Source organism: Mustela nivalis (assembly GCF_964662115.1).
Source record: "Mustela nivalis genome assembly, chromosome: 2".
NCBI lineage: Eukaryota > Metazoa > Chordata > Mammalia > Carnivora > Mustelidae > Mustela > Mustela nivalis.
In genome coordinates, this window is record NC_139021.1 from 95,014,710 (window position 1) to 95,025,755 (window position 11,046).

The following is an 11,046-nucleotide window of genomic DNA, read 5'->3' on the forward strand; positions in this document are numbered from 1 at the left end:
GAATTATTGGGGAGAATTTCCCCAATATGGCAAAGGGAACAAGCATCAAAATTCAGGAGGTGCAGAGAACTCCCCTCAAAATCAATAAGAACAGGCCCACACCCCGTCACCTAATAGTAAAATTTACAAGTTTTAGTGACAAAGAGAAAATTCTGAAAGCAGCCCGGGAAAAGAAGTCTGTAACATACAATGGTAAAAATATTAGATTGGCAGCAGACATATCCACAGAGACCTGGCAGGCCAGAAAGAGCTGGCATGATATTTTCAGAGCACTAAATGAGAAAAACATGCAGCCAAGAATACTATATCCAACTAGGTTATCATTAAAAATATAAGGAGAGATTAAAAGCTTCCAGGACAAACAAAAACAAAGAATTTGCAAACACCAAACCAGCTCTACAGGAAATATTGAAAGGGGTCCTCTAAGCAAAGAGAGAGCCTACAAGTGGTAGATCAGAAAGGAACAGAGACAGAAACAGTCACCTTACAGGCAATAAAATGGCACTAAATTCATATCTCTCAATAGTTACCATGAATGTTAATGGGCTAAATGCCCCAATCAAAAGACACAGGGTATCAGAATAGATAAAAAACAAAACAAAACACATCTATATGTTGCTTCAAAGAAACGCATTTTAAACCCGAAGACACCTCCAGATTTAAAGTGAGGTGGTGAAAAGAAGTTACCATGCTAATGGACATCAGAAGCAAGCAGGAGTGGCAATCCTTATATCAGATCAATTAGTTTTTAAGCCAAAGACTATAATAAGAGATGAGGAAGGACACTATATCATACTCAAAGGGTCTGTACAATAAGGAGATCTAACAATTTTAAATGTCTATGCCCCCAACGTAGGAGCAGCCAACTATATAAACCAATTAATAACAAATTCAAAGAAACACATCAACAATAATACAATAATAGTAGGGGACTTTAACACTCCCCTCACTGAAATGCACAGATCATCCAAGCAAAAGATCAACAAGGAAATAAAGGCCTTAAATGACACACTGGACCAGATGGACATCACAGATAAATTCAGAACATTTCATCCCAAAGCAACAGAATACACATTCTTCTCTAGTGCACATGGAACATTCTCTAGAATAGATCACATCCTCGGTCCAAAATCAGGACTCAACCGGTATCAAAAGATTGGGATCATTCCCTGCATATTTTCAGACCATAATGCTCTGAAGCTAGAACTCAACCACAAGAGGAAGTTTGGAAAGAACCCAAATACATGGAGACTACACAGCATCCTTCTAAAGAATGAATGGATTAACCAGGAAATTAAGGAAGAATTTAAAAAAATTCATGGAAACAAATGATAATGAAAACACAACGGGTCAAAATCTGTGGGACACAACAAAGGCAGTCCTGAGAGAAAAATCTATAGCAGTACAAGCCTTTCTCAAGAAACAAGAAAGGTCTCAGGTACACAACCTAACCCTACACCTAAAGGAGCTGGAGAAAGAACAAGAAAGAAACCCTAAGCCCAGCAGGAGAAGAGAAATCATAAAGATCAGAGCAGAAATCAATGAAATAGAAACAAAACAAACAAACAAACAAACAAAAAAACGATAGAACGAATCAACAAAACTAGGAGCTGGTTCTTTGAAAGATTTAATAAGATTGATAAACCTCTGGCCAGACATATCAAAAAGAAAAGAGAAAGGACCCAAATAAACAAAATCATGAATGAAAGAGGGAGATCACAACTAACACCAAAGAAATACAAACAATTATAAGAACATACTATGAGCAACTCTACGCCAACAAATTTGACAATCTGGAAGAAATGGATGCATTCCTAGAAACATATAAACTACCACAATTGAACCAGGAAGAAATAGAAAGCCTGAACAGGCCCATAACCAGTAAGGAGATTGAAAAGTCATTAAAAATCTCCAAACAAACAAAAGCCCAGGGCCAGATGGCTTCCTGGGGGAATTCTACCAAACATTTAAAGAACTAATTCCTATTCTCCTGAAACTGTTCCAAAAAATAGAAATGGAAGGAAAACTTCCAAACTCATTTGATGAGGCCAGCATCACCTTGATCCCAAAACCAGACAAGGATCCCATCAAAAAAGAGAGCTATAGACCAATATTCTTGATGAACACGGATGTGAAAATTCTCACCAAAAACTAGCCAATGGGATTCAACAGTACATTGAAAGGATTATTCACGGGATGCCTGGGTGGCTCAGTGGGTTAAGCCGCTGCCTTCAGCTCAGGTCATGATCTCAGGGTCCTGGGATTGAGTCCCACATCGGGCTCTCTGCTCTGCGGGTAGCCTGCTTCCTCCTCTCCCTCTCTCTGCCTGCCTGTCTGCCTGCTTGTGATCTCTGTCTATCAAATAAATAAAATCTTTAAAAAAAAAAGTATTATTCACCACGACCAAGCGGGATTTATCAAGGGCTGCAAGATTGGATCAACATCCGCAAATCAATCAATGTGATACAACACATCAATAAAAGAAAGAACAAGAACCATATGATACTCTCAATAGATGTTGAAAAGCATTTGACAAAGTACAGTATCCCTTCCTGATCAAAACTCTTCAAAGTGTAGGGATAGAGGGCTCATACCTCAATATTATCAAAGCCATTTATGAAAAACCCACCGCAAATATCATTCTCAATGGAGAAAAACTGAAAGCTTTTCCGCTAAGGTCAGGAACACGGCAGGGATGTCCACTATCACCACTGCTATTCCACATAGTACTAGGAGTCCTAGCCTCAGCAATCAGACAACAAAAGGAAATCAAAGGCATCCAAATTGGCAAAGAAGTCAAACTATCAGTCTTTGCAGGTGATATGATACTATATGTGGAAAAACCAAAAGACTCCACTCCAAAACTGCTAGAACTTGTACAGGAATTCAGTAAAGTGTCAGGATATAAAATCAATGCACAGAAATCAGTTGCATTTCTCTACACCAGCAACAAGACAGAAGAAAGAAAAATTAAGAAGTCAATCCCATTTTCAATTGCACCCCAAACAATAAGGTACCTAGGAATAAACCTAACCAAAGAGGCTAAGAATCTATACTCAGAAAACTATAAAGTACTCATGAAAGAAATTGAGGAAAACACAAATAAATGGAAAATGTTCCATGCTCCTGGATTGGAAGAATAAATATTGTGAAAATGTCTATGCTACCTAAAGCAATCTACACACTTAACGCAATTCCTATCAAAGTACCATCCATCTTTTTCAAAGAAATGGAACAAATAATCCTAAAATTTATATGGAACCAGAAAAGACCTCGAATAGCAAAAGGAATATTGAAAAAGAAAGTCAAAGTTGGTGGCATCACAATTCCAGACTTCAAGCTCTATTACAAAGCTATCATCATCAAGACAGCATGGTACTGGCACAAAAACAGACACATAGATCAATGGAACAGAATAGAGAGCCCAGAAATAGACCCTGAACTCTACAGTCAACTAATTTTCAACAAAGCAGGAAAGAATGTCCAATGGAAAAAAGACAGCCTCTTCAATAAATGGTGTTGGGAAAATTGGACAGCCACATGCAGAAAAATGAAATTGGACCATTTCCTTACACCACACACGAAAATAGACTCAAAATGGATCAAGGACCTCAATGTGGGAAAGGAATCCATCAAAATCCTTGAGGAGAACACAGGCAGCAACCTCTTCGCCCTCAGCCGCAGCAACATCTTCCTAGGACCATCGCCTAAGGCAAGGGAAGCAAGGGCAAAAATGAACTATTGCTATTTCATCAAGATCAAAAGCTTTTGCACAGCAAAGGAAACAGTTAACAAAACCAAAAAACAACTGACAGAATGGGAGAAGATATTTGCAAATGACATATTAGATAAAGGACTAGTCTCCACAATCTATAAAGAACTTAGCAAACTCAACATCCAAAGAACAAATAATCCAATCAAGAAATGGGCAGAGGACATGAACAGACATTTCTGCAAAGAAGACATCCAGATGGCCAACAGACACATGAAATATGCTCCATATGACTTGCCATCAGGGAAATACAAATCAAAACCACAATAAGATATCACCTCACACCAGTCAGAATGACAAAAATTAACAAGTCAAGAAATGACAGATGCTGGCGAGGATGCGGAGAAAGGGGAACCCTCCTACACTGTTGGTGGGAATGCAAGCTGGTGCAACCACTCTGGAAAACAACATGGAGGTTCCTCAAAATGTTGAAAATAGAACTACTCTATGACCCAGCAATAGCACTACTGGGTATTTACCCTAAAGATACAAATGTAGTGATCCAAAGGGGCATGTGAACCTGAATGTTTATATCAGCAATGTCCACAATAGCCAAACTATGGAAAGAACCTATATGTCCATCAACAGATGAGTGGATAAAGAAGATGTGGTATATATACACAATGGAATACTATGCAGCCATCAAAAGAAATGGAATCTTGCCATTTGCAACGACGTGGATGGAACTAGAGCGTATCATGCTTAGTGAAATAAGTCAATCAGAGAAAGCCATCTATCATATGATCTCCCTTATATGAGGAAGCGGTGATGCAACATGGGAGCTTAAGTGGGTAGAAGAATAAATGAAACAAGATGGATTTGGGAGGGAGACAAATCGTAAGTGACTCTTAATCTCACAAAACAAACTGAGGGTTGCTGGGGGGAGGGGGGATGGGAGAGGGGAGTAGGCTTATGGACATTGGGGAGGGTATGTGCTTTGGTGAGTGCTGTGAAGTGTGTAAACCTGGCGATTCACAGACCTGTACCCCTGGGGATAAAATTATATTATATGTTTATAAAAAATAAAAAATTAAAAGAAAATCAAAAGCTTCTGCACAGCAAAGGAAACAGTCATGAAAACAAAGAGGCAACCCGCAGAATGGGAGAATATATTTGCAAATGACAGTACAGACAAAATGTTGAGGACGCCTGGGTGGCTCAGTGGGTTTAGCCACTGCCTTTGGCTCAGGTCATGATCTCAGGGTCGTGGGATCGAGTCCCACGTCGGGCTCTCTGCTCAGTAGGGAGCCTGCTTCCTCATCTCTCTCTCTTTCTCTCCCTGCCTCTCTGCCTACTTGTGATCTCTCTCTGTCAAATAAATGAATGGAATCTTTAAAAAAAAAAAAAGTTTGATATCCAAGATCTATAAAGAACTGCTCAACCTCAACACACACACAAAAAAACAATCATATCAAAAAATGGGCAGAAGATATGAACAGAAACTTCTCCAATGAAGACGTACAAATGGCTATCAGACACATGAAAAAATGTTCATCACTAGCCCTCAGGGAGATTCAAATTAAAACTACATTGAGATATCACCTTATACCAGTTAGAATGGCCAAATTTAGCAAGACAGGAAACAACATGTGTTGGTGGGGATGTGGAGAAAGGGGAACCCTCTTCCACTGTTGGTGGGAATGCAATTTGGTGCAGCCTCTTTGGAGAACAGTGTGGAGATTCCTCCAGAAATTAAAAATAGAACTTCCCCATGACCCTGCAATTGCACTACTGGGTATTTACCCCAAAGATACAGATGTAGTGAAAAGAAGGGTCATCTGTACCCCAATGTTTATAGCAGCAATGGCCACGGTCGCCAACTGTGGAAAGAACCAGGATGCCCTTCAACAGATGAATGGATAAGGAAAATGTGGTCCATTTACATTATGGAGTATTATGCCTCAATCAGAAAGGACGAATATCCAACTTTTGTAGCAACATGGATGGGACTGGAAGAGATTATGCTGAGTGAAATAAGTCAAGCAGAGAGAGTCAATTATCATATGGTTATGTGGAGCATAACAAATATGCTACCTGCACCAACATATTCATAATGGGAATATCAAAAGAACAGAAGGAAGAGTGAGAGGAGAAAAATCATTCAACAGAATGATGGCAAAACCCTGGAAACTTAAGAGAAAAATAATATGCAAATTCAAGAAGATAAACTCCACGTGAGATAAACAGAGATCCACGCCAAGATGCATCATAGTAAAAATACTAAAAAAGAATCACAAAAAAGAAAACTTACGTATCAAGAGAAATACAACTCATCACATGTAAAGAACTCCAGTGAGACTGATACCTGACATTTCTGTGCGTTATTTTTTAAATTTTCCTCTGGGATGTCTTTCATTCATGCTTTACTTACATGTGTCTTGTTTAATTCTGAAATGTTTAGGTATTTTCCTATTGCCTTTTTAAAAATATTTTATTTATTTATTTCACAGATACAGATCACAAGTAGTCAGAGAGAGAGAGGAAGGGAAGCAGACTCACCGCTGTAGAGAGAGCCTGACTCCGGGCTCAATCCCAGGACCCTGAGATCATGCAGAGGCTTTAACCCACTGAGCCACCGGGGGGTCCTCTACTGCCTTTCTATTACTGATTTGCAGTTTGATTTCCTTATGATAAGAGAACATAGCAAAATTTGGGTTCTGCTAAATTTACTAAGGTTTGTTTATGGCCTAGGATATGTTGTATCTTACTGAGTGCTCCACAGGCACTTGAGAAGAATGCATATCCTGCTGCTTCTAGGTACTATCTACAAATATTCATTCAATCCCACTGGTTGATGGTACCATTCAGTTCTTCTACATCTGCCATTGATTTATATCTGCTGTCTGAAAGTTCTACCAATTGCTGAGAGTAAGGTGCTGAATTCCCCAAATATAATTGAAAATTTGTTTATTTCTCCTTTCAGCTCAATCAGTTTTGATGTGTGTACTATGAGGTTCTTTCTGTTGTTTGGTGGGGTCACATTTTGGATCACAGTCTTTTTCATTGGAATACTGCTTTTTCTCCAATAATTTCCTTTGCTCTCAAGACTACTTTATCTAATATTAATAGAGTCAGACTTGTCTTTTTATTAATGTTTGCATAGTGTATTTTCCTCTTTCTCATTTTTTAAGAGATTTTACTTATTAATTTAACAACGAGAGACACAAAGAGAGGGAACCTAAGCAGGAGGAGTGAAAGAGGGAGAAGCAGACTTCCCGACAAGCAGGGAGCCTGACGCAGGGTTGGATCCCAGGATCCTGGGATTATGACCTGAACTGAAGGCAGACACTTAATGACTGAGCCACCCAGGTACCCCACTGTATCTTTTTCTATTTCCCATCAAACTCACTATGTTGTATTTGAAATGAATTTCTTTGTAGATAACATATTTCTGCCTTTTGTTTTTTGTTTTATCCAGTCTGCCAGTCTATACCTGAATTGGTGTGTTTTTTAAAATTTTTTTAAAGATTTTATTTATTTATTTGAGAGAGAGCATGAGAGAGGAGAAGTTCAGTGGGAAAGGTAGACTCCCCATGGAGCCTGGAACCCAATGTGGGACTCCATCCTGGTACTCCGGGATCACGACCTGAGCCAAAAGCAGTTGCTTGACCAATTGAGCTGCTCAGGTGCCCTGAATTGGTGTGTTTAGATCATTTACATTTACAGTAGACACTGCTATATCAATGTTTAAGTCTGTTGTTTTATTTTTCTGTTGTTTTCTCAGTTTCTCATTCATCTGTTAAATTGGAAGGGGAGTTGAATCATGAGAGACTATGGACCCTAATTTATTTTCTTACTGGTTACTTGAACATCTTCTTAAAAGATTCCGTCTTCATTTACTTATAGTATTTCTAAGTTTACCACCTTGTTTTTTTTAGTGGTTGTTCTAAGTATTCCAAGTCCATTTCTAGGTAAAATGTACATATATAATTTATTACAGTCTTCCTGGATGAACATTTTACCACTTCAAGGAAATATAACACTTTAATTCCAATTAAATTCCTGTATTCTATCTTGTAAATACATCATATCCTCCACACACAGAGCATCAAATCATGATATTCTAAATTTTGTATCAACAATCAAATATGATTTCAGAAACTCCTTAGATGGGAACTCTATTATATTTACCCTTTTTTTTTTGCCACTTCCAATGTTCTTTCTTTTTTGAAGCTCCACAGTTTCTTGTGATATTTCCTTTCTATTTAAAGAACTTCCTCTAGCCATTTTTTTTAAGATTTTATTTATTTATCAGAGAGGGGGTGGGGAGAGCAAGCACAGGCAGAATGGCAGGCAGAGGCAGAGGGAGAAGCAGGCTCCCTGCCGAGCAAGGAGCCCGATGTGGGACTCGATCCCAGATGCTGGGATCATGACCTGAGCCGAAGGCAGCTGCTTAACCAACTGAGCCACCCAGGCGTCCCCCTCTAGCCATTATTAAAAGATAAGTTTGCTAACAACATTTTCTCTTTTTTTTTTTTTTTCCATTGTAGGATACCTTCAGTTATCCTTTCAAGAATGTATTTTCACAAGCCAAAGTTCTGTTTTGTTTGAAAGTTCTTTTCTTTCAGTACTCGGAAAAAAAAATGTATTATTGCCTTCTAGCCTCCATGGTTTCAGATGACGAATTCACTATCATTTCCAAAGGAAATGAGTTGTTTCTCTCTACTCTCAGAATTTTTTTCTCTTTTGGTTTCAGAAATTTAATCATGACATGCCATTGGTATGAATATCTTTTTTGCCAAATTTGGGAATTTTTCATCATTATTTCTTTAAATACTTCAAGTGCCATCATCTCTTCCTTTTGTAGTTCTTTTTTTTTTTCTTTTTAAAGTTTTATTTATTTATTTATTTATTTATTTGAGACAGAGACAGAGAGAACATAAGCAGGGGCAGAGGGAGAAGAAGGGAGCCCAAAGCAGGGCTTGATCCCAGGACCCTGGAATCATGACTTGAGCCAAAGGCAAACACTTAACCAACTGAGCCACCCAGGTACCCCAATACAAATGTTAATTCTTCAGTTATTCCAAATACAGAGAAAATCCAGCCTCTTCTCATTACCTCCATTCCTCTCCAATTTTGACTAAATGACCATAATCACCCTTCAGGAAAACTTAAAAGGTTCCACTAGTGAACTCTCTTAAGTGCTTACGTTCTTTCCAACGTTTTCTCTACAGAGGTGAGAGAGATCTTATAAGTAAGACATTGTTTGTTTCCCAAAATACACTAGTAAGAATAAAATTAAAAACTTCAGTAAGACTTATGATATTCTTCTTTTGGTCCACAGCTGCCTGACACCATTTCCTGCGCCACTTCCCATCAAACATTCCCCCTGGCCATTGTGACTATTTTTCCTGCTTCCCAAGAAAGACCAAACACATTCCTCCTCATTGGCTTAGTAGCTGCTATTATCCCTTCTATGAAGAAGCAGGATCCTCACAGTTCACACAATCATCTCATTCAAATTCTGCTTTTTTTTTAAAAAAAAAAAAAAAGCTTTTATTTTTTATTTGACAGAGAGAGAGAGATCGAAAGTAGGCATAGAGGTGGAAGCAGGCTCCTCGCTGAGCAGAGAGCCAAAGTAAACCCGAGCCGAAGGCAGAGGCTTAACCCACTGAGCCACCCAGGTGCCCCGAGATGTTTATTTTCCTTTGGGATTATGGAGGGGAAAAATCAAATGCTGCTTTGATGGAGATCTCCTTAAGGTTTTCCCTAAGACTCTTCTTAGAGTAGCACAGTCAACTTAACTTTGCTCTAATTCTAGGATAATTTTTACCACTACAGAGCTTTAATACACATAAGTATATGATTTTAGTGTCACCTTTTAAATTTACATTTGACAAAAAACTGCATAAATTTTCAGTGTAGAATCTGTTAATTTGATACATTTTTATGTTGTGTAATTGCCACTGTACCAATAATTAGCAACCCTGTTATGTTACATCATTACCATTTCTTATTAGTAATTAGAATAATTAAGTTCTAATGTCTCAGTTTGATTATTGTAACAAAATACTGTTTTCATTATATGATATATAACATCTCTAGGGATTATTTATCTTTTTTTTAATGGTATTCATTCACTTGACAGAGACACAGCAGTAGAGGGAACACAAGCAGGGAAAGTAGAAGTGGGAGAAGCAGGCTTCCCACTGAGCAGAGAGCCCAATGTGGGGCTTGATCCCAGCACCCTGGGATCATGACCCCAGCCAAAGGCAGATGCTTAATGACTGAGCCACCCAGGCACCTCTCTAGGGCTTTTTGACTACTCATTATACTTTTTATACACTTAAACAACATCTCTTCTATCTCTCCCTCTCCTCTGGGTAACCACCACATTACTCATGTTTATAACAAATTCAGCTTTTCTAGATTCCAGACACAAGTGACAACATGCAGTACTTGCCTTTCTCTGTCAGACTTATCTCAATTGATATAAAGCATTCAAGGTTCACCCGTTTTGCAAGTGGCAGAATGTCCTTTCTCATGGCTGAATAGTATTCTATTACTCACACATACCTACCTTATTTAGCTATTCATCCACTGACAGGAACCTAAGGTCATTTCCGTATCTGGCTATTGTGAATCATACTGTGATAAACACCAGCATGCATATTCTCTCTTTCATAGCCTGTTTTCATTTCCTCTGGGTGTCTTCCCAAGTGGTACTACTGGATCATACAAGATAGTTCTATATTTTACTTTCTGAGCAATCTCTATACCATTTTCTATTGTAGCTGATCCAATTTACAACACAGTCAGCAGTGCACAAGCGTTCCTTTTTCTCCGCATCCTTCCCAGAACTAGTTATCCCTTCTCTTCTTGGTACTAGCCATTCTAAATGGTGTGATGTGTGGTTCCAATTTGCATTTCCCTGATGTTTAGTAATGCTGACCATCTTTTCATGTATTTGTTGGCTGTACTGCTATTTGTATAAGCTCATTGACACATAGATAATAGCAATTACTCAAAAATTATTTGGAGTCAAAAAATGAGCATATGAAAGAATGCCTGATGACAGTAAGGCAGGCAACTGAAACTGCTTTGGGAAACAAAGGAATGAAAAAAACAACAGTAAAAATAAAGTAGGCAAGGACTGGTTTTTTGACAGATGTAAGAATGGTAAATACTAAAAAAGTGAATCAAAAAATGTTATTTTAAGAGTGGTTTCTGGAGATTTGTTAAAAAACCAGTATTCCCAGTCAGTTCCCAGGATTAAGACATCTAAAGAGATATTCTTGAAATTGTCAACCTCTGGGTTAATCATGGGAAAATAC